Consider the following 24,455-nt stretch of genomic DNA (forward strand, 5'->3'; position numbering starts at 1 on the left):
CTCACAGCAACCTCAAACTCCTGGGCTCAAACAATCTTACTGTCTCAGCCTCCTGAGTAGCTGGGACCACAGGCACGTGCCACCATGCCCGGCTAACTTTTTCTACATATATTTTTAGCTGTCCAATTAATTTCTTTCCATTTTTTAGTAGAGACGGGGTCTCGCTCTTGCTCAGGCTGGTCTCGAACTCCTGAGCTCAGAACGATCCGCCCGCCTCAGCCTCCCAGAGTGCTAGGATTACAGGCGTGAGCTACCGCGCCCAGCCTTCCAATTCTGTCTTGTTTGCTGTGCTTACCTGGTGCATAACAAGGCACCTCGCACATAGTAAGCTCTCGTTAGGTACTGGGGGGTAGATGAGTAACCTTCGTGCAATGTCTGCACTAGTCTGGCTGAAAGTAGGAAAAAGGAGCGCATTGTGGGTCTTCGTGCCCCCTGCGATCTCTCCCCAGGCCCTGCAGGCTCCTGGCTGGGCAGGTGCTGGAAGCTCAGGTTGCCTGGAGTGAAGAGGTGGAGGTCTGCAGGGCTGAGTGAAAGACCTGGGGCTTCTTGGAAGAGCAATAAGGGATCTAAGGAAACAGAAACGAAACAACTCCTGGGGCCAGCACAGTGGCGCAAGCCTATAATCCTAGCACTCTGGGAGGCCAAGGCGGGAGGATCACTTGAGGTCGGGAGTTTGAGGCCAGTCTCAGCAAGAGCAAGACCTCATCACTACTAAATATAGAAAAATTAGCCAGGCGTTGTGGTGCACGCCTGTACTCCCAGCTACCCAGGCTGAGGCAGGAGGATCGCTTGAGCCCAGGAGTTTGAGGTTGCTGTGAGCTATGATGATGCCACTATATTCTACCCAGGGTGACAAAGTGAGACTCTGTCTCAAAAAAGAAAAAAAAAAAACTCCTGGAACTAAGAGATGAGAATAGCAAGGTCAGCACACAAACTCCATCATTTATCCACATACTTAGCAATGCACAGTTGGATCCCAAATGAAAAACACAATGCCATTTACAATCACTCAAAAAAAAATACTTAGGTATAAATCTAACAAAACATTTATAAAATTACAAAATATTGATGAGAGAAATCAAAGGAGACCTCCATAAATGGAGAAATGCACCATGTTCATGGACCGGAACATTCAACATAGTATAGATGTCAGTTCTCCCCAAGTTGATTTATAGGTTTAACACAATTTCTGTCAGACTCCCAGCAGTGTCTTTCGTAGATATAAACAATAGGATTCTAAAATTTAGATGGAAAGGTAAAGAAACTAAAATAGCAAAAACAATATTGAAAAACAAGAAAGGGACAGATTGTAGATTTGCTGTGATGTGAAGTTTTACTACATAAAGCAATCGGAACCATGTGATATAGGCAGAGGGATGGACACAGGGATTAATGGAATAGAGTCAAGAACTCAAAAATAGACCCACACAAGTATGCCCAACTGATTATGTACAAAGATGCAAAAGCAACCAGCCAGCCACAGACAAAAATAATGAACCTCAAACCAAGTCTCACACCTTATACAAAAATGAACTCATAATAGATCATAGATATAAATATAAAACATTAAACTATAAAACTTTTGCAAGAAAATATAAGAGAAAATCTTCACGACCTAGGGTTAGGTGAAGCGTTCTTATGCAGAACACCAAGAGGAAAATCTATAAAAAGAAGAAATTGGTAAGTTGAACTTTATGAAAACTTTAAACTTTAGTTTTATGAAAGATCCTGTTAAGAGGATGAAAAAACAGCCACAGAGTAAGAAAATATTCGCAAAACGTATAGCCAACAAAGGACTTGGGTCCAGAATACAAAAAGAACTTTAAAAACTCAGTGGTTAAAAAAACATCCAGTTAGAAAATGGGAAAAAGACATGAACAGACATTTCACTGAAGAGGCTGTAAAGATGGAAAACAAGCACAGGGAGAGATGTTGGACATTTTTGGCCATTAGGGAATTTAAAATAAAGCCACAAGGGGATACAACTACGTATCTATCAGTATGGCTCCAATAAAACACTGATGTACCAAGTGCTGGAGAGGATGAGAAGCAACTGAATCTCTCCTACGTAGCTGGTGGGAATTGAAGGTGGTACAGAAATTCAGGAAAAGCGTCGAGCAGTTTCTTATACAGTTAAACATGCGCTTACCATAGGACCCAGCAGCTGTACCCCTGCACATTGATAGTAGAGAAATGAAAATGTACGTCCCTACAAAAACCTGTACGTGAATATTCATAACAGCCCTATTTGTAATAGCCCCAAACCAGAAACAACTCAAATGTCCTTCAACAGACGAATGGATAAAACAAGAACTACTCAGCCACAAAAAGAAATGAACTAGTGAAACACTCAACCACTTGGCTGAATCTCAAGGATATTATGCTGAGTGAGAAAAAGCCAAGCTTGAAAGGTTATGTGCAGTATTATTCCACTTATATAATATCTCGAAATGACAGAATTATAGAGATGGAGAACAGCTCAGTGGCCGCCGGGGGCCAGGGTTGGGCGCGGTGTGACTGCAAAGAGTTCTAATGAGGACGTTTCTTTGTGGCGATAGAACAACTCCTTGTCCCGGTCGTGATGTTAGATCCACGAATCTTTACATGTGATGAAATTTTAAAGTACTGTACACTAAAAAAAAAGTTTGTTTTTTTCTTTTATGATTCAGATGTTATTGGTTGAGTGGAGGATCAGTACACACACAATTCAATTTGTACACAATTCCTGACATAAGTACTGAAAATCTAAAAACCCATGGATTGTGAATTCTTTTTTTAAACAATTATTCCAGTGACTTTCCAGCTTAAAAATTGGAGGCAAATTTTCCTTAAGAGGACATCAAGTACTGCCATCTTCAAATGCGGATAAGCTCTTACTTACTTAACTCCTACCAAGTCACAATTTAATTTCGCGTATGCTACATACTCACATTTTCAGTCTTTCACAGCAAATTAACAAAGTTATTGGGAAAATAGAGCTACCACGACCAAAGATATTACAGAGTGTACACAATTCTGACAGGAAGAGCCGTGGTCAAAGGGTGGTTTTCTTTAGGAAACAATTCTACTAAAAAACAATATCAAAGTAGAAGTAATTTCAAATGTTTAAGAGATTAAATGCAGGGCTGTGATTCCGCATTGCCATTTAATATGCTTCGCATTGTAGGATATAAAAACTAACCCCCTCACCTGACACTCAAGACCGTCAAAGCCTCCCGTAATTCAATATCCCGCACTATTTTCTGGTTGTACCAAAAAATAAACCAGCAAATGATTTCGCCTCTTAAAAAATAAAAAAAGCATCCACTTAAAAAAAATGGGATGAGGTGGGATTCCCTCCTTCTTAAAAATGTTTCTAGAGCTACTAAAAAACTTGCATTTACAAAACAGTGGATAAAAATATTCCTCTGGATTGTGCAAGAAGGGAGACCAGGACCACCGGTAAGAGATGGGGTGGGGCATTAATCACACGTGGCTTCTTTCTCTCCTGCTCCAGCAGGGGCTGGATCCTCCTCGGTTCTGGTTTCTCCATTTTCTGCAGGTAAATCTTTCGTTTCTCGGTTAGCCACTTCCGCCCGTTTTCCCTTTCTTCCTTTTCCCCTTTCGTTTGCACTTTTTTGTTGGACCATTTATTCTTTCCTGCTGCCTTCTTTTGGCTTCATTTCCACTTTTGCAGGAGCAGGTTTAACTGGCAACCGCGCCGATCTCCTCTCGGGCTCTTCCGAGCTGATCTTCCTCGTGGGCATCTATCTTGGCAGCGGGGAAGGCGCGTGCCAGGTGCCTGCAGGCCATGGCGTGCCAAGAGCCTTCTCGAAGCTGCGCTGCCTGGCTGCTCTAAAAAAAAAAAAAATTTTTTTTAATGCATGCATGTTAAAACAGGAAAAATATTATGAATAAGGTCTGTAGTTTAGTGAATACTATGTACTAGTGTCTGTTTCCTGGTTTTAAAAATGCACTCTGTAACATCTTTGGTCATGGTAGTTCTAGCTTCCCAATAACTTTGTTAATGTGCTGTAAAAGAGTGAAAAGTTTGAATGTGTAGTATATACAATATTAAATTGTGAATTGTAAATTGTGTAAAACGTTACCACCAGGGAGGCTGGGGGAAGGTACGTGAGGACTCTACAATCTTTGCAACTTCTTGTGAATCTAAAAGTATTTTGCAATGAAAACTTTTAAACAAACTTTAAGGGGGCTTCCTCATAAAAGTTTGAGGACAGTGGCAGGGCAGTGCACAGCCATGAGAAAGGGTGACGAATCTTTACGGAGCAGCCCCGTCTTATTTACCGTTGTTTCTCCAGCATTTGTCACAGCGTGTAGCAAACAGAAGGACTTCAGTGGCGGTGGTATAAATGAATAACCTAGTGCAGTGTTTGCCCTAGTCTGACTCGGAAGGGAGGAGAAGGGAGGCCGGACCTAGGTCTTCCTGCTCCTGGGCTCCAGGCCGGGCAGGTGCTGGAAGGCTCAGGTTTCCGACAGCAGGGAGATGAGTGACAGAGCTGGGGATCCCGGGAAGAGTGACAAGCAGGTGGGCAGAGGGCGGCAGGTGCCAGCGCTGGCCCAGGCCTGGGACGGGGCGGGTTCTTCTCAGGATTCCATTCTGGCCATTCTGCTGGGCAGATGGCCCTGGGGAGATGGAGCCCCTTCCCCCAGAGAAGCTCTCCCCTCCCGCAAGCTTGGGCTCAGAGCTGCTTTGAGCTGCAAATCTGAATTTTACTGTCTGTTTGGGAGCCTCTCAGGCTTGGGTTTGAAACCCAACTGCAGCTTCCTACTTGTGTGATCTTGGGACAAGTCACTTCACCTCGCGGAGCCTCAGTGTTTCCATCTATACATTGGGAATCCTCTTAGCTTGGGTGGACACTGAGATTGTTCGGGTCAAGGGCTCAGGGCTGGGCAGGTCCACCTTACTCTCCGGAATGTGCATCAGGTGCCAACAGAGATGGTTGGCCCCAGCATTCTGGATGGGTTTGTCCTTCCTGCTGACTTCTCCTTGGTGTCCAGCTGGAAGGAGGTTCGAGCGAGCAGCCAGGGGAATCTCAAAGGGATGTGGACGTCCTTTGAGGGCAGCCAGTGGGGCAGCGCGCTGTCAGGGTTCTGGTGCAGCTGCCACGTGTGTTTTCCAGTGGTGAGTCAGGCTGCCTGGCTTCGAACCTCATCTATGCTCTTTATCAGCCTTTGGGCACCTTATTCAAGGTCCTAGAATCACGGCTTCTCCACTCTAAAATGGGGACAGAGGCTCTCGACTCCCAGGACTGTGTCAGTGTTACATATTAAAAAAAAAAAAAAAAATACCGTGTGGAAAGCCCTTAGTCTCATGCCAGCACCTTGTGGGTGCTCAGTAAATGGCAGGGATAATTATTAATATCACTGACCCTCAGCGTTGTCTTCGACACTGCTGCGTGCCTGCGCCCGGAGAGGATGACGTTACAGAATCTGCAGGTATTTGGAGCTGTCGGAGCCGCCTCCTCCTCCACCCCCCATGGCCGTTTCCGGGAATCGCTGTGCAGCTTCCAGAGCACAACCGAGACACCGCCGCTGTGTGTCGTGCCCCGGGCACAGCAGTTCTCAGGGGCAGCACCCTCTGGGGATGGCGCAGAGAGTAGCTATCTGGGTTACCTGCAGCCTCACCACGCATTCCCTGGAAACTGGGCCCCAGCGTGCTGGGCTGAATGGCTTTGCCGGGGCTGAGGTAACATCCTCCGCGTCCTCGGATGCCCTGAGCGTCGGGTGGATGCTGGGCATGGTGGGGGAGGAGTGAAGCCGGCTGTGATCGGTCAGCAGGCAGCCTCGGCGGGCACAGTGAGGAGGTGTCCAGGAGGCCGGGCGTCTGCCACCTCTGCAGGGCCCGCTGCCGACTCCCCTCTGGCCCAGCTTTCTGGCTGCTGCAGAAGTCAGCAGGAGCCTCGGACAGCATTCGGTCCAAAGCCCTTATTTTCTCATGAGGAAACAGAGGCCCCATAGTGGCCACACAGGCAGGAGCAAAGCAACGCCTGAAACCTGGCCTGCCACCTCGCAGCTCCCCGTGTCCTCTCTGCCCTCTGACCACACTGCCGCAGGGTCAGATGTAACTGGGTTCGAGCCCTGGCTCTGCCATTTGCTTGCTGTGGGCGCGAAAGCTGCAGAGACCTTTTCTCTACGGCTCGGTCCCATCATCGGTGAATGGAATCGTAACCTGAACCTCACAGGACTGTTTCGAGGATGAAACAGTTTCCATATTCATGGCTGAATATGGTTAACAAGGAAAATGTGTGGGTAATGTTTCAAGTTGACCCAAATTGCTTGCTGTGCACCAAACATCATTCAGATGCTCTGTGCGTGTTAACTCGTTGCGTCCTCCCAAGAGTTTCTTGAGGCAGGTGCTAGTCCAACCTCACTTTACAGAAGGGAAACAGAGGCCCAGACTCATGGAGTAACTCCCCCCAGGCAGAGCCAATCAAATCAGGAGCCTGGATCCTGAGTCTGTGCTTTCACCGCTCCCGGGTGGAGCCCCCAGAGCCATTGGGATGCAAGCTGATATCTAAGGTGACGTCGTGGTGTGCAGCGTGTGTCGGTTTATCAGTAAAACGGCAAAACTTAGTGAGAATCCTGGAGGTGGGACCAGGAACTGGATCCTTTTGATCAGGGGACTCCCTAGAAGTGGTTCTCAACTGTGGGCTTTGAAAATGGTGTTGGGGGCTTTGGTTGTCATGGTGACTAGACACACAGCACCTAATGGGAGGGGGCCAAAGATGGGAAATGTCAGCAATGCACAGGACAGACTTACACAAAGAACTGTCCAGCCCCAAAGGCCAGTAGCCCCCAAATGATAAACCTGTACATTATGAAACATCCAGGATACAAGGGACAAGAGCCCAGGGCAAGGCTTTGATCTACGTCGAGGTACCTGCGAACTTCGGACAAGGCTCTTGTAGCCCAGGGCCTCCCCTTGCTCATCTAGGAAAAGGAGGAAAGGATGGGATGAGATTAGGTCCTGGTTTCCCAAACTTTGGCACGTGAAAAAACATTTATCATTTTAATAGCTATATATCTTAATATGTACTAGAAAAATAACTAGCAATCAGATCCATGATTAAATGAATATTTTTATTGAAGATAAATTTAAAGGAAGTATTTGTTGTTTTAGTAAGCAGAAAATGTTAGGTAATTGGACCACAGGTATGGAGGTGTGACATTGTGATTTAATAAGAGTGTTTGTTTTGGTCATTGTCCCAGCTGCTGGCCAGAGCTCCTAAAACCCCATGTACTTTCCTAAGTGATAAGAGGGAAAGGACAGCCAGGCATGGTGGCTTACACCTGAGGTGGGAGAATTGCTTGAGCCCGGAAGTTTGAGACAAGGCTGGGCAATGTAGCGAGACCCCATCTCTAAAAAAAATAGAAAAAATTAGCGAATGTGGTGGTGTACACTTGTAGTCCCAGCTACTTGGGGGGCTGAAGAGGAGGATCACTTGAGCCCAGGAGTTTGAGGCTGCAGGGAGCTATGATGATGCCATTGCACTCTAACCTGGGCAACAGAGTGAGACTCTGTCTCAAAAAAAAAAAAAAAAAAAAGAGTGAAAGGAGCATCATTTGGTATATTTGGATTTTTGTCCCTAGTGCCTGAAATAGCTCCAGAGTGATAAAGGTATTATTCATAACAAGCTCTTTTCAACCACACCTGAGTTCGTGTTAATGCAGTGACTTTTGAAAAAACCCTGCATAGCTTCAGGATGGGGGCTTGTTGCCGGGGGAACCAACCACATGATTAGAGGGCTGGAACTCTCAGCCCCACCCTTAGAAGACCTCAGAGCAGGGGAGAGGGGCTGGAGGTCGAGTTAATTACTAATGGCCAATGATTTAATCAATCGTTCCTGTGTGATGAAGCGTCCACAAAACCCCCAAAGCACAGGGATTCGGGAGCTTCTGGGTTAGCAAACACATCAAGGTGCTGGGAGGGTGACGTGCCCAGGGAGACACCTCGCCCTATGCATCTCTTCCACTGAACTGTTTCTAACTTGTATCCTTTATAATAAACAAGTAACCATGTAAGTAAATGGTCCCTTGAGTTTTTGAGAGGTGTGCTAGCAAATTATCAAATCTGAAGAGGGCATCATGGGAGCCTCCAATTTGTCAGACAGAAGCTGTGTGTCACCTGGGAAGGTACCACTTGCAATTGACATCCAAAATGGAGACAGTCTTGTGGAACTGAGCCCTTTGCCTGTGGGGTCTGTGCGAACCCCAGGTAGCTAGCGCCAAAATTGAATTAAATTGTAAAACACCCATTGGTGTCTGCAGAGATTTGGAGAATTGCTTGGTATGGAGACCCACATATTCGGTGTCAGAAGTGTTGTGACTATATAAGGGAACAGTTTGTTTTTCTTTGTAGTTTTCCTCTTTAGGGGGTACACCCAAATCTTGGGTCCCGTCAAGCCAAGATTTGTGTGTCAAAAACCATGTTGTGCATATGAAGTGGTTCAGAAAGGAAAATGGGCCACTTGAGGGGGACATTGAGGGGGCAAAGGGAAGGTGCCTCACATTCCTCCTCCCTGTCATGTGGCCGTGAGCTCAGGTCTGTCTTGGCACCAACAGGTGGTCCTCTCCCAGCCCTCTCCTAGCCACGACCTGTGAGGGGCCCGGGGCAGAGAGAGCCCAGGCCCTCGGCCTTGCTGCTGCTTTGGGGGGCTTGAATTCGTGTGCTAAGGCTGCTGTAACAAGGTACCACCAACCAAGTGACTTCAACCACAGGGATTTATTGTCTCACTGTCTGGAGGCCAGATGTTCAAAATCAAGGTGTCAGCAGGGTTTTGGTTCCTTCCAAGATCTGTCAGGGAGAATCTGTCCATGCCTCTCTCGTAGCTTCTGGTAGCCTTAGGCGTTCCTTGGATTGTAGGTGGCCGCCTCCTCCCTGTGTTTTCACTGTGTCCTCCCTTTGTGCATGTCCGTCTCTGTGTCCACATTTCCCCTTCTTTGCAAGGACACTGGTCTTATTGGATCAGGACCCACGCTGATCAAGTATGACCTCGACTCAACCTAATCATCTGCAAAGACCCTATTTCCAAATAAGGTACATTAACAGGGACTGGGAGTTAGGACTTCAACACCTTTTGGGGGGACACAACTGAACCCCTAACAGGCCTGTTTCAGCAAACAGAAGGAAGGCCCCCCCGCCACTGCCCCCTGCCCTAGACCTGCAGCCCTGACTTCTCTTTGGCTCCCTGGGCCCTGATCTCCTCCACGGTTTCTCTGCTGAGTCAACCCTGCCTTTGGTTCCAGGGAGGGTACGTCTTCCTCCACCACATGGAGACAGAAGTATGGTCAGGAAGTACCTGGCCTTGAAGCTTTGGAGATTTTGCCTCGGAGGTGGCTTCAATCCAGAATGTGTTCCCCTAAACCCACGATCGTTAAAGCCACCAAAGTTGCTCAATTACACCCTAAACAACCATAGCCCCTGCACCGAACTTGACCCTGCAGAGGGTGCATTAGAGTGAGATCTTCCCCTTCCTACGAACAAGGGATGGAGGTGCAGAGACGTTGTGTGACTACAGGGGGGACAGAGCCAGGGGGTGGCAGATGGCCAGGTATAAATCTTCTGACCCCAAATCTGCTTTTATTCCAACTGGCCTGCGCCACAGCCCCTCCCTGCTTTTTTCTCTCAGAAATTTATCTATTTGTCTACAGCCATATCACACTGAACACACCCAATCTTGTCTGATCTTGGAAGCTAAGCAGGATTAGGCCTGGTTAGTACTTGGATGGGAGAAATTTCGCTATTTATTGAATAGGCAATTTATACGGCCCTCATGCAAAATGCAGAGCCGCGTCTTCCCTTTTGATAGCTGTAGAGTAGTAGTAATAATACTCACACTAATGAGAAAACTAATACTAAGCTCAGATCATGCTTACTAACGTTCCTGATGAGAAAACTGAGGCTCTGTCGCGATTTGCCCAAAGCCATGCAACCAATTCTTACTAATTAGGATCTGTAACCAGTGAGATCTCGGATCTGGCCTCAAAGTCCGTGCTCCACCAACCATGTCTCCCACAGAAGAGTGTCTGGATGACAGATGGGACTAAGTGTGTTTGACTAGCATCCAATCTCATGTCATTACTAGGCTGCAGTGAATTTCCTCATGCACATGTGATTTCTGCATTCACGTGTACGGATCTTTGGATTAATGTCTCGGAGTGAGATTACTTGGGCAAAAGGTGTATGTGTGTGTTATTATTTTATTTTTATAGTGATTTTTTGCTTCTCCTATTAGTAAGCAGAGAAGCAACCAGGCTATAAACTAATCTTGCCTTGGTCACAAATTCTTATTCAATGTGATTTAACAGACATGTATTGTACAGCCCTGGGGCAGACAGAGAAACGAGTGGGGCTTGAATGCTATCCTCACAATCTAGCAGAGGAGACAGACCAATCTCTAAGCAACCTGCATACTCCAGAGCTAGGACCTGGACTACCTAGGTCTATCATCGTCCAGGGTTGCACAAGCCTGGTTGGTGTTTTGGAATCTGGCCTGGGACAGGATCCCAGCTCCACCACTCACCCTCTGGCTCAACACAGTGTGCAAGAAACAAGAGCCACTACCATCATCTGCTACCCTGGGCCAGCCCCCCCTGCACCCCCAAACACTCTCTAGTGCTGAGTAGCAGCTGTCCCCTTCTAATTATCCCTCCCGAGTCCCAAGAAGTTAATTAGCTTGTCAAGTTTACACTGCCAGATCATCTCAGGATTTTTATGGACACTCCAGAAATCTGGCTTTTATTGTGAAATGTCCTAATGTCCCAACTTTTTAATGTTAGCCTCTAATTACAATTTAAAAAAAGGCAACAAAAAACCATTGTTGAGGCCAAACAAAACCCATCTGCAGACCAGATGTGGCCAGCGGACTGCTGATTTTCCTTAGAGTCAGGCACACTTGGGTTTGTGTCCCAACTCTGCCACTTTTGAGATCTGTGACCGTGTCATGGTTGGAGGTCTGGGTGTCCTCATCTGTAGAAGGGCTATGATAATCGGCACTTTGTGCGATTGAGTTTGATTGATTGGCGGTTCCTGTAAAGCACCTGGCATATTGCTGGTGCACAACAGGCGGCAGGCAGATCACTGTCATTGTTATGGCAATGACATTAAATGAAAGCAGGAGTGTAGTAGGCGGGTATGTTCGAAGGAGACTGATTATTTTGAGCTTGTCAGGTTTTCAGTGTTGAAGAGACAGCCAGATGGAGCTGTCCAGAGGCGGCTGGACATGTGGGTTAGGAATGGAGATTTTCATATGGGGGAGGGGTGTCTTCTTTTGAGAGTTTCTCTTTACATAGAGGTGGGACCTTTTTTGCTCTTTGTGTACTTTTGTGCGTTTTGAAAGTCCGTGGGCTTCTGGCCACCACCTCCATATTAGGCTCTCTGATGGCTTACGGTCATTGCTTCCTGGAAAATTGTGCAATTCCCTGAACTGGCTGCTCTTCCATTGAGAAGTAAACCCGGAAAGAGAAAGTCACACTAGGGCTGATTCTTAAAGGGAAGCCGCAGCACGTGAGGTAGAGGAGGATGCTCACTTGCCGTCTTCAGCAAGGATCAAGGAGCTCAACTGATGTCAGCGCATTTACTGAATTCTCCTCCACCTGTGGAGCCTCGATCTCAGTTTTTGGAAGAAGCACTGGGCTGCGGTTAGGAAATATGGGCTCTCATTGCTGTTCTGCTTTGCGTTCTCTCTGTAACATTGGCCAAGTCACTTCTACCTTTGGACCGAAGGTCATTATTTGCAAAGCAAGTGTGCTATCAGTTGGCTGCCATAACAAAGGACCACAGACTAGCTGACTTAAGCACCAGAAATTTATTTTCCCACAGTTCTGGAAGGAGGAAGTGTGAGACCAAGGAGTTGGCGGGTTGGTTTCTCCTGAGCCTTTCTCCTTGGCTTGCAGACGGCCGTCTTCTCCCTGTGTCTTCACGTGGTCTTCCCTCTGTGTGTGCCAGCATCCTAATTTCCTCTTCTTGTAAAGACACGCGCCATACTGGGTTGGAGTCCACCGTAATGACCTCATTTTACCTTAACTACCTCTTTAAAGACTCTATCTCCAAATATAGTCACATTCTGAGGTACTAGGGGTTAGGACTTCGGCATACAAATTTGGGAGGAGACACAATTCAGCCTGTATCTCCCAAAGTACAGGCTCCTGCTACCAGTGGGATTGACTTCATGTTAAACACAAGAACAGGTCTTAAAAAACAATCATCCTTCTGATGACTTGAAGAAGAAAGTGTTAGATCTAGTACTAATGTGCCTTTCATACCTTTCTGACACCTGTGAGAGCAAATGGTAAGTAGGCCTCAGACACAGAGCCTTAGCAGGCAACCACATCTGTATATGTTACTTATTGCCGTGAAACCGATTACCCTTCGACTTAGTGGCTTCAAACAATACACATTTATTATGCCACAGTTTCTATGGGTCAGAAACTCAGAAGCAACTTAGCTGGGTTGTTCTGGTTCATGGACTTTCACGAGGTTGCAGTCATTTAAAGGCTTGACTGGGATGAGTGGATCCAGGTTGGCTCAGGTTGGCGGCTCAGGTTGGTGTTGGCTGTCGGTGGGAACCCTCAGTTGCTTGTCATGTGGGCCTCTTCCTCAGGCTGCTTGAGTGTCCTCACAACATGGCTGGCTTCCTGCAGAATGAGCAATGGAGGAAGCAAGAGAGCAAGGCAGAAGTGTGATGTCATTTACATCCTAGCCTTGGAAGTCGTATGCCATCAATTTCATGGTATCCTACGGGCAGACTGTGCAATGAATAGAGCACGGGCCAGCCCTATGCATTGTGGGAGGGAACACAGGGATATGAACACCAGGAGGCAAGGATCACCGAGGGTCATCTCAGAGACCGATACTAGAAATTAACAAGGGTTTTTCATTTTGTCTAGTCACCAGCAGTAGGATCAAAGGGTCTTATTTTCTGATTAACTATTTTTCTGGTTACCTTATCGATATTTGTGTACACAGAAAATATATATATATATTAGCATTTTGTGCTCTTTTAATTTAATGAGTGATATGCCATATATATTATTGTATTAACATAACCTGATTTTTTTCTACTCAATGATATGTTTTTGAGATCTGTGTCGATATAAATAGATCCAGTTTATTGCCTTAAATTATCTAAGTATATGCCATTTTTATTTATCCATTTCCCTATTAATGGCGATTAGATTGTTTCCAGTTTTTTGCTTTTATAACAATGACTGAACATCGCTCAGACATGTGCTAGGATAAAGAGAAGAGAAATTGCTGAGTTATAGAATATGTGTATTTTAAGTTTTGACAGATGGGGCCAATTGCCCTTTAGAATAGTTATACTGGTTTATACTTCCATCCACAAAATAGGAGTGTTTCCATTTCTCCACAACCTTACTAACTCTTTATACTGCTGGACATTTTAATTTTTGCCAATATGAAGGGTAGAGAAATGGTATTTCAACATTTTAAATTTTTAAAATTGTGATAAAAACATGTAACATGAAATTAACCAACTTAACCATTTTTAAATGTCCAGTTCAGTAGTGTTAATGTGAATATAGATTCACATTGTTGTTCAACAGATCTCTAGAACGTTTTCATCTTGCAAAACTGAAACTCTGTACCCATTGAATCACAATTCTTTATTTCCTCTTCCCCCAGCCCTTGGCAACCACATTTCTGTTTGTTCTATGAGTCTGACTGCGTTAGACACCTCATCTAAGTAGAATCATACAGTATTTGTCTTTTTGTGTCTGGCTTATTTCACTTAGCGTAATGTCCTCCAGGTTCACCCATGTTGTAGCAGGTGATAGGATTTCCTTCTTTTTGATGCCGAATAATATTGCATTTTCATATATACAACATTTTCTTTACTCATTTATCCACAGAGGGGCATTCAGGTTGTCTCTACCTCTTAGCTATTGTGAATAATGCTGCTATAAACATGGGTATATATATTTCTTTCAATTCTTTTGGATATATATCAAGAAGTAGGATTCCTGGATCATATGGTAATTCTGTTTTTAATTTTTCCAGAACCCCCCGTAGTGTCTTTGATAGTGCTGCAGCTTTTTCCACGCCCATCAACAGTGCACAAGGGGCCCAGTTTCTCCACATCCTCATCAACACTCGTTATTTTCTGGGTGTTTTTTTCTTTTCTTTGACAGTGGCCATTCAACGTTTTAATTCTACACCACAATGAGTACAAGTGCGATTGGGCATCTGTACACAATCCCGCTTGAACCATGGGGCAATCATGATTCTGGGAAGTTAAATCAGTTGTCTCAGAGCACAGGGCTGGTCCGTGGTGATGCCGAATCAGAACACAGGGTTGTGTGGTCCATAAAGCCATGTCCTTCCCGACATGTTCCCCTGCCTCTAAACTTGCAGTGCTCCTTTAAGAAAGGAGAGGGCAAAGTGGCTTCTTGCTTCTGAATTCCTGCCCATTACGCTTCAGACAAGTGGGGAATCTACGAAGCATTGTTGTTCTTGGACCCACAGGTCACGCTGCGTTTACCTCCACCTAGGAGGAAGCGATGTCCATGCTAATACCCCGGACGGGAAATGTGTGCCCAGAAGATTAGCTCCATTGTGTGGGGCTGGACGCTTTCCACTGGCTTTGTTTATGGGACAGATTGTTTTTGTGAAGTTGTTTGCTCCGGTGTGTCTCCAAGCTCCTGAGGCCCCCTGGCCATGGAGAGAGTCAGATTTACCGGTAGCCCGGAGCTTGGGCAGGAAAGGTCTATAAAGGAACAGTCCCCTGGGAGACTTCTGGAGTGTGTGCAGGGCTCTCTGGACAAGCAAAATCGCAGCCCTATTTTATTTTTAAAATGGGATGTGCAACAGGGCATGGGACTTTTCTTCCCTCTTGGCTGTGGGCGCTGATACTTTTGTGTTACCATCTACATCTCGTGTCAGCTCACCTCTGCGTACTTCCATGTGCGCTGCTGGGATTTTGAGGAGGTTTTTGGTTTTGTTTTCCCAATTCTTTTTGCCAGAAGCATCATACCTAACAACACAAGCTCTCAAGCACCCATTTGTTCCAAATCAGTAAGCAGATGGTGCCTGCAGAGCGCGTGGTTAACACTCCCCGTTCAGAGGCCACGAGGCATTTCTCCTCGGGTGGTCTCTGTGCTGTGGTCCTGTGACGGAAAATGCACTGTCTGGCATGCTGCGTGGATGCCAACTGCTAACATGTGCTCTTTCTCCATTGTTCCATCTTCCTACCCACCCACTGTCCCATCGCCTTGAGCTTTATACTGTTCCCAAGCCTCAAGAATTTAGGCCAGGCAGTCTGGCAAAGGAGGAGGCAGAAATAAGGAAGCAATACCAGGCTTCTTAGCTTCTCTGAGTCTCAGCTTTTGCACCTGTCCAATGGCATGATAAGGCCACCCTGGACATTGGTAGCTAAAGCATGTAGCTCAGCACTAGGTATCCAGGACACACTCAATAAATGGCTCCTACTGTTTCCAGAATGTTCACCTTAGGCCAGACCCTGTGCTAAGGACATGGGGAGATGAAATGAGACATAACCTTGTCTCTAAGTACTCACCGTTAAGTGAGAGAACCACAGTGAACAGGCTAGAAAATATAGAGCTGAGGAAGAACATAGAGTAGGCACCTAACCAGACTGGGAGTGTCAGGGAAGTCTTCCTGGAGGAGGTGACATCTGAACTGTGAGACTTGTGAGACTAAAAATCGATTCCCTCTGCGATTTAGGTGATCCCACCAAAAGCATGCTGGAGCCTCACATGACTCCAGTTGGTAGCCATGACTCCCACAGTCCCCAGCAAAGGCTTTGTCATTCATGCATTCATTCACTCACTCAATTAATCCATCTACTGAGTGTTAATAAACACCAACTGGTGACAAGATGAGCCAAATGCCAGGAAATCAGGTCCAGGTTCTGTACAAGCTTTAAAATGAGGCCTGTCTGTCTCTTTGCTATCACTGAGCTGCTGTCCAGGTCCTGGCTGGCTCCAGGCATCTCTGGTGACAGCATCCGGGGGAAGACAGCAGGATGGAAAGCAGGGTGAGCCCTGAGGTCACACACACAGCCTGTGAGCTTGGTCACAGTCCTTCATGGCTCTGATCCTTGCTTTGGCCTCATAGTCCTGGGAGGTGGCTTTGATTATTCCCATTTTAAAAGCAATTGGAAATTGGGGCTCAGGGAAGGTGTGTCGATTCCACAGTATCTTCTGGTTTACTCGTCTGCATTAGCACATTAGCACACTCCCTCTGCAGCTCAGGTATGTGAAGCAAAGGCAGCTTCTGGATGTTAGGTAACTTTCAATCTTCCTCCCAAGCTTTGCCCACAAGGTGACCACCGATTGAAAGGAACTAGAATTTGGTAATGAATGGCATCTCCATGTCCTCTGGTTTGAGAGGCCCTTACGACTAAAGACTCTGTCATTTCTGAGTCCCTTCCTCTCCTCTGTCTCACAAAGTGGAATTGGGGGTATATGGAAGGGACCCCAACATGTCAGGATCCTGCTCTGCAGGCCTTTGCCAGCCTCTGTGACGATGAGGTCCCCTGCCCCTGGTCTGTACCTAGAGGCCACAGTTGTTGAGTCTACAACTGGTGGGCTCCTGGACAGTTGGTGGTCAGCTCAGTCCACTCGTGGCATCTCCCAGCTGACCGGCCCTACTTCAACTCTTTCTAGCACTGCATTTCTCTCTGGGGTCTGACTGCCATACCTATTTTGCCCCTGGTCATTCCTGGCTACCTTGTAGCTCTCAGTCTCATTAGTGTCACTTACTGCTACCATCAGCTCCTTCTGTATTATCCCTCCTCAGGGCACTCAGAACCTTCTGGAATCTTCTGGATGCAACATTTGAGCCCTCCCTCTGCCTAACCATGTTGTTTGCTGATTTTATTTTAATGCTGTGTCTTCCCAGAATCCCACATGGGAGGTGATGCAAAAGCTTCTCTGCTTTTGGCTTTCTCTACACCCGGTCTAACAATCTCCTCCTGGGAGTTCTGCCTCAGTAGACATCCTGACACACCTGACTGCTTCTCCGCCTCTCTCTCCTTCTTCTTCTATACTCTCCACTCAGTGGGGCTGCAGGAGGTTAGTTTTAAGAGTGGGGAGGGAGATGACTGCATAGAGAACATATGTTGGCAGATAATTGAAAACCTTACCTGTTACACTACCTGCCAAGGTTCTTGGGAGGTTAAATGAGAAAATGTATCTATGTGCTCTCTGTGCAAATGGAGAGAGACGAAAAGAATAGAAAGACCAAATTGCTCAGATTCACATTCTATCTTCGCCAGCTAGACACTGTATGACCTTTGGTAATTTGCATTCTCTGAACCTCAGTTTATTCACCTGTAAAATGGGGATGTCATTGACCTCCACCTCACTGTGAGAAATAAACGAAATGATGCTTCTGTGTCCATTAGTGTGGGTGTTTGAATGTTAATAATCAAGTGGGGGTGCCTGTGTTCTTTGATGCAACCCTGAATAAAAATGAGTTTTTTATTAGTAAAAGAAGAGGGAGGCCAGGCGCAGTGGCTCACTGCTATAATCCTAACACTCTGGGAGACCAAGGTGGGAGGATTGCTCGAGCTCAGGAGTTCGGGACCAGCCTGAATAAGAGCAAGATCACTTCTCTACTAAAAATAGAAAAATTAGCTGGGTGCGGTGGTGTGTGCCTGTAGTCCCAGCTACTTGGGAGGCTGAGGCAGGAGGATCACTTGAGCCTAGGAGTTGGAGGTTGCAGTGAGCTACAATGACACCACGGCACTCTAGCCCGTGCAACAGAGCGAGACTCTGTATCACAAAAAAAAAAAAAAAGAAGAAGAAGAGGGAAGTGGATATTGACTAAGTTCCTAGAAAGTGACGTTGGCCATGGTTGGTAGAGTGGTCTCAGCATAGTGCTTACTACAGAGTAAGTACTGGAAAATGTTAGTAGTATTGGTCATAAACTAAGTCATGTGGGATCTGTAATTTGGGGCTAGCATCTATGTGGTTGCAGGGCAGTTAGAGAAGAAAGACTATGGGGTCCTTTGGAATCACCCAGTTGTAATCATTTCAGTCATAGGAGTAGTTAATGTTTTCCTGCCAGTTCCCTCTCTACCTGGCACATAGTAGGTGCTTAACAAATATTTTGCTGAGTGAATGAATGAACCCCTTGAACTCCAGTGGGCTATAGCCCACCACCCACCACACATGTTGAATCTCCCTCCTTATAACCTCCAACTGACCTCTGAGTGGCCTCCATTGAGCGCCAGTTGCAATGCGCCGTTCCGTTCTTCCCACAGTGCACTCCGGCAAAACCTCATATTAGATTTCATTTCCAGCATTTCTTGGCCTGCACTTTGGAATATGCCAGGCTTTATGTGCCATACCCTTTTGTGTGTCAGTGTCTGGTCCCCTTTCCCTCCCCTAAAGGTGCTAATCCAGCAGCTCACTGTAAACGGTGTGAATTTCTTCCAACTGCCATGGTCATGTTTCTTAATCTATAGCCTGACTTGTCAGCACCAAGCAAACACAGCTTTGATTTAAAGAGAAGGAAGAAGCCAGAGGATACCACTGCAAAAAGCACACAGAGAAGGAGTTCGTTCTCCTATAAATTAATTAGCTCATTAAGTCAACAAATAATAGCAATCCTTTGGGCAATGATTATGTGACTGGCACTGCTCTAAGTGCTAAACCCATATTGACACATTTAATCCTTACAATCCGTCAAGGTGTTGTGACGATCCCTATTCCGTGTGTGACGGAGCTAGGGAACAGACAGGTTCAGAGTTATTGAACTCTGCCATGAGTCAGGCCCTGTGCCTGGGTGCTGAAGACGTAGTCACGAACAAGACAGACATGACTTCCTGTCTCATGGTGCATGGAGTCTCCACTGGGGGATATGGACAAAAAGCAAGTGGCTAAATTCACACAGCGATTTCACATAGTTAGGGATGCTTTGGGCTGCAAATACCAGATAACCTGATTACAGTGGCTTAAACCGTGGGGGTTTATTTTTCTCCCTGGAGCAGAAGGTGAGAGGCTGCCAACGCTGGTTCTATGGCTCGAGGATCTGACACGTGCATGGTCTTTCCTGCACAGTCGCAGGATGGCCGGGCAGCTCCAGTCCTCACACCTGTAATTCAGCAGGATGGTCACGAAGGGGCGAGGGCAGAGGCTGCATCAGGCAGGGCCAGCAGATTCCTGCATCTGTCCTGGGCCAGATGTGGGTCAGATGACCACCTCTGCCTGGGTGGTCACTAAGGAGAAGGGCCCTGACTGTGGAGGTCATGCGAGCCGACCGACAACGTCTGCCACAGAAAGTGCCATGGAAGAAGTCACACAGGATGATGGGATGGAGGGCTCCTGTATATTAGGTGGTCAGGGGAGATGACATTGGAACAGAGACCTAATGACAAGGATCCAGCCCTACAAAGGGCTGAGACAGAGAATTTCACAGAGAGGACATCACAGTGCAAAGACCCTCATTTGGAAACAAGCGTGGTGAGATTTTAAGAGAGAGAGAACTCCAGGGTGGCTGGAGCCTGGAGGCGATGGAGAGAGAGGAAAATTCAGGCCCCAGAGGAAGACAGAAGTCAGATTGTGCAGGATCCTTTAAGTCCCATGAGGAGTTTGGATCTTATTCTAAGCGGGGTGGGAAGTAACAGGTGGCTTTTAATCAGGGGAATCACATGATCTGATTCATGTCTTAAAAAGAATGATGGGGGCAGAAGAGTTTTCACGAGCATCATGAGGTTGAGACTTAAGTCTGGGTGGTGGTATAGCTTTTCCCAGCTCCTGCCTTTTCTGCCTTTTCGACATCCCCTGCCCATTTTTAATTTCAATGCTGCTCCTGAAAAGCTGGACTGCATCCTGATCTGTCTCCCCAGGACCTAGTGCAGGGCCAGGCATGTGGCAGCACTTGATAAAGATCGCTGGAGCTGAACTGGACAGATACCCTACGCCAAGGTTCCCAAGCTCCTGTCACTCACACTCCACTCATGGTTTTTGGCTGGATCAGTGGCTCTTAACTGGGTGAGTTTGCCTCCCAGGGAGATTTGGCAATGTCTGGAGACTTGGTTGGTTGTCACAACCAGAGTTAGCACAGGCGACGTTACTGGCATCTAGTGGGTAGAGGCCAGGGATGCTGCTAAACACCATACAATGCACAGGACGGCCCCCACAACACAGAATTATCTGGTCCCAAGTGCCAATAGTGCTGAGGTTGAGAAAAATTGGACTAGATCTACATGCCTTTTCTATTATCCCTTAATGTTTTCCCTTAAATTAATTCACTTTTTAAATGAAAAAAATTAAAGAAACTATTTATCACTCCCCTAAGAATCCAATGTCACTTGCCATAAATAAAAGATAATTGGAAGATAAATATTCAGAAAACAAAAATCAATTACATTTCTAGCTGAATATTGTTACTAGTTTGAAGCTCTGAGCCTGAAGCTTATTTTCTATTTCTTAAAAAGGGGAGTGTAGTCAATGTCATGAGGGACTGAGGAACCGTTCAAGATTAAACGGGAGTGAGGAGAAATGACAGATACATGCAGTATGATTCTGGATTGGATCCTGGATCAGAAAAAACTAAATGACTTTATTGGGACAACTGGCAAACTTTGACAGATTGTCTATTAGTTAATGGCATTGTTATCAATATTAAATTTTCTGAAATTGGTAACTACACTGTGGTTGTGTAAGGGAATGATGTCCTTGTTCTTAGGGGATACATGAAGTGTTTAGGAATTAAAGATCATAATATTGGCAACTTATTTTCAAATGCTTTTTTTAAAAAGTGCATGTATATGTTGCATGCATAAGTATATACATATACACATACTTTTATACATATACATATGCACGGAAAGAGAGAGAGACACACACACACAAAGAAAAAAGCAAATGTGGCAAAAAATATAAACACTTGTCAAATCTAGATAAAATATATACAAGAATTTATTTTACAGTTCTTGCAACTTTTTCTGTAGTATTGAATTTTTTGCAAAGTAACCATTAAAAGCAAGTAAGCAAACAAACAAAAACTTTCCTGAATTAACCACTAATATCACAACAGTCTCAATTTTTTTTAAGAGCTCAGGACAGCTTCAAATATTAAATGGTTTCTAATGAGTTGAATGCTTCGTGGTTAACTCCCAAAATAATTACCAAAAATTAAAATGTCTACCAATTTGAAAAACAATATCTTCCTCTTTCACACCAGCCAAACTAACTCAAGGATCATGCTGGAATTGTCTCATGGGGGTGTTCCACTATTGTTGTGCCATCATGTATCCAGGAGACAATATGTTCTGGTCCACACGCCTGCGCTGCGATGCTCTTAGTAGGTGTTGATTGATAACAAAGGAAAAGTATTTTCTTTGTAAAAAGATTAGCAAATGTTAGAGAGACGTTAAAGACGGACTGGCACCAGAGACTTTCTCATCAGAAGGATTGAAAGCAAATGGAAGGGGAGTGATTTTCTCATTGTGGTTCAGTGTTTTCCACCAAAGGCCAGTCCAGCCAGAGGCCTCTGCTAGCTCAGCGGCCAGTGCAGCTCTGCAGTCTTACAAAGGCACTAGCTGTGGGCCTCTGTGCTCAGCTGCAAAGTGGAGATGACACCGGCTAAGCCAGGTGCCATATGGGGGCGGGTTTCCCTGCCCTTTGAAGTCTCTAGATAGTGCTGACTTGACTTGCCACCTCATCCGCATTCCAGAGCCTGGGGGAATTCCGATGCCCTCACAAAGATGCCATCGAATTCCTGGGACCTTACATTCTCTCTGTCACCTAAGGCTTCCTCCTGTCTTGGCTGATTTCTTGTTCTCCCTCTGACTCTTAGGGCAATTTATTTGTCCTCACCCTCATAGGAATTCAATCCCTTGCTGTGATTTCCAACACGCACACACAAAGACAAAGACATACCCAGACACACCCAGACACACACAAACTCACAAGCAGGGGCACACAGAAACAAAGACACACTCAAGCATAGACAGACACGATAGCACACACAGATTCAGAGACAGAAACATGCACAGACACAACTACACACATGCACATGCATATACACACGGACACATACACGGATATGCAAACACACAGACACATACCCATAGGCAGACACAGACACATACACACATACACATGCATACAGACACACTCACATAGACACACAGATACACACACGCACATACGGACACACATACACACGTATACAGACACACTCATGTAGACACACAAACAGATACACACATGCCACACACACACCGGCCCTGCGTGTGTGGCAGACTTTACAAGGGTCTGAGGATCTGGAAAGAATTTGGTCTCTTCTCCTCACATCAGGTTTTGCAAGGGGGCAAGAGCAGCAGAGAGATTTATTTCCCACTGATGAGTAAGCCGCACACCTTCACACAACCCTACAATGCTGGCGTGGCTACGCTCCATGTGGTTATTACATTTAGGGAGGGTTCTGTGTTGGGGGTGCTGGTTGTTTTCATTCCTTCTCTACCTGGTAGGGCTGTTGGGAGGACTACATGCAATGTGGTAGTAACAGTAGTTGTGGTCGTGGTCTGCATATGGATTTAGGGTTTTCTTCATTTAAAAAAAAATTTATTGATGCATAATAATTGTACATATTTATGGGGTACATGTGATATTTTGATACATGCATACAATGTGTAATGATCAAATCAGGATATTTAGGATATCCATCACCTCAAACATTTATCATTTCTTTGTGCTGAGAATATTCCAGAGCCTCTCTTCTAGCTACACTGAAATACACAATGTATTGTTGTTAACTATAGTCACCCTACTGTGCAGTCGAACAACAGAACTTATTCCTTCTACCTGACTGTATGTTTGTAGCCATTAACCAACTTCTCTTCTTCCCTCTATCCCACCCTGCCCAGCCCCTGGTAACCGTCATTCTACTCTCCATCTCCATGAGATCAACTTCTTTAGCTCCCGCATACAGGTGAGAACATGAGATATTTGTCTTTCTGTGCCTGGCTTATTTCACTTAACATAACGACCTCCAGTTCTGTCCTTGTTGCAGCAAATGACATGATTTTGTTCTTTTTTATGGCTGAATAGTATTCCAGTGTGTATATACGCCACATTTTCTTTATCCATTCATCCACTGATGGGGACTTAGGTCGATTCTGTGTCTTGGCTACTGTGAATAGTGCTGCAATGAACAGGGGGGTGTAGATATCCCTTTGATATACCAATTTCCTTTCCTTTGTACAAATATTCAGTAGTGGGATTGCTAGATCATGTGGTAGTTCTCTTTTTAGTTTTTTGGGAAACTTCCATACTGTTTCAGGGTTCTATTCCAAGTCAACTTAATGGCCTAGTGTTCATGGTGACTTGTGCCATTTCCCCTCAGACACGCCAAGCTCTTCCCTGACTCAGGGCTTTGCACATGCTGATCCTGCTGCCTGGAGTTCTCCTTCCCCCATTCTTGATATGTTTAGCTCCTTCTCATTCTTTAGGTCTCAGCCTTAATGTCGTCACCTTAGGAATGTTTTCCCTGACCTCCTTGTTCATTGCCTTCATGCGTTTGTCACAGCTCACAATAATTTTATTTTTCTTTTGTACCTACTTTTGGTCTGTTTTCCTCCCCTAGCTAGTGAGCTCTCTGAGGACAGAAATCATGTCTGTACGTTTGCCTTTATTTTCCCAGAACCCAGCATAATACTTAATAAGCATGTGTTGTTAAATAAAGCTCCCCTTCAAAGTCCTCCCCCAAGGAATGGGAACTCTGAAGGACCTCTCTCCTCCTCCTCCTCCTTCTTCATTATCATTATTATTATTATTATTATTATTATTGTAGAGATAGGGTCTCCTTCTCTTGCCCAGGCTGGAGTGCAATGGTGTGATTACAGCTCACTGTAACCTCAAACTCAAGCGATCCTCCAGCCTCAGCCTCCTGAGTAGCTAGGACTACAGGTGGGTGCCACCACACCTGGCTAATTTTTTAATTTTTTGTAGAGATGATGTCTCTCTCTGTTGCCCAGGCTGGTCTCGAACTCCTGGCCTCAAACGATCCTCTTGCCTCAGCCTCCCAAAATGCTGGGATTACGCTGTGCCCAGCCACGGGCTTTAGTTTTTATACCCGTTTTAGAATGGATGGTTTACAGGTTCACATCGCTCCTCAAAAAATCTACCAGCAATAAATAGGTAACTTCAGCACATAATTTTAAAAAAAACATATCTCAAAATAATGTCACACTTACATAAAAGTTGCAAAAATGACAGAGTATTCCCATGGACCCTTCACCCCGCTTCTCCTAATGTTAGCGTCCTTTTATTGCTTATAGTACAATGATCAAAACAAACTAAGAAGTTGAAGTCGGCCCTACAGACTGTATTCGATTTCACCAGTTTTTCCTCTAATGTCCTGTTTCTGTCCAGGATCCCATATTGCACGCAGTCATCATATTTCCTTAGTCTCTTCCAGTCTGTGATGATCCTTCAGTCTTTCCTTATCTTTTATG

The sequence above is a fragment of the Propithecus coquereli genome, unplaced genomic scaffold (genome assembly GCF_000956105.1).
Source record: "Propithecus coquereli isolate 6110/MARCELLA unplaced genomic scaffold, Pcoq_1.0 Scaffold27, whole genome shotgun sequence".
Taxonomy (NCBI): Eukaryota; Metazoa; Chordata; class Mammalia; order Primates; family Indriidae; genus Propithecus; species Propithecus coquereli.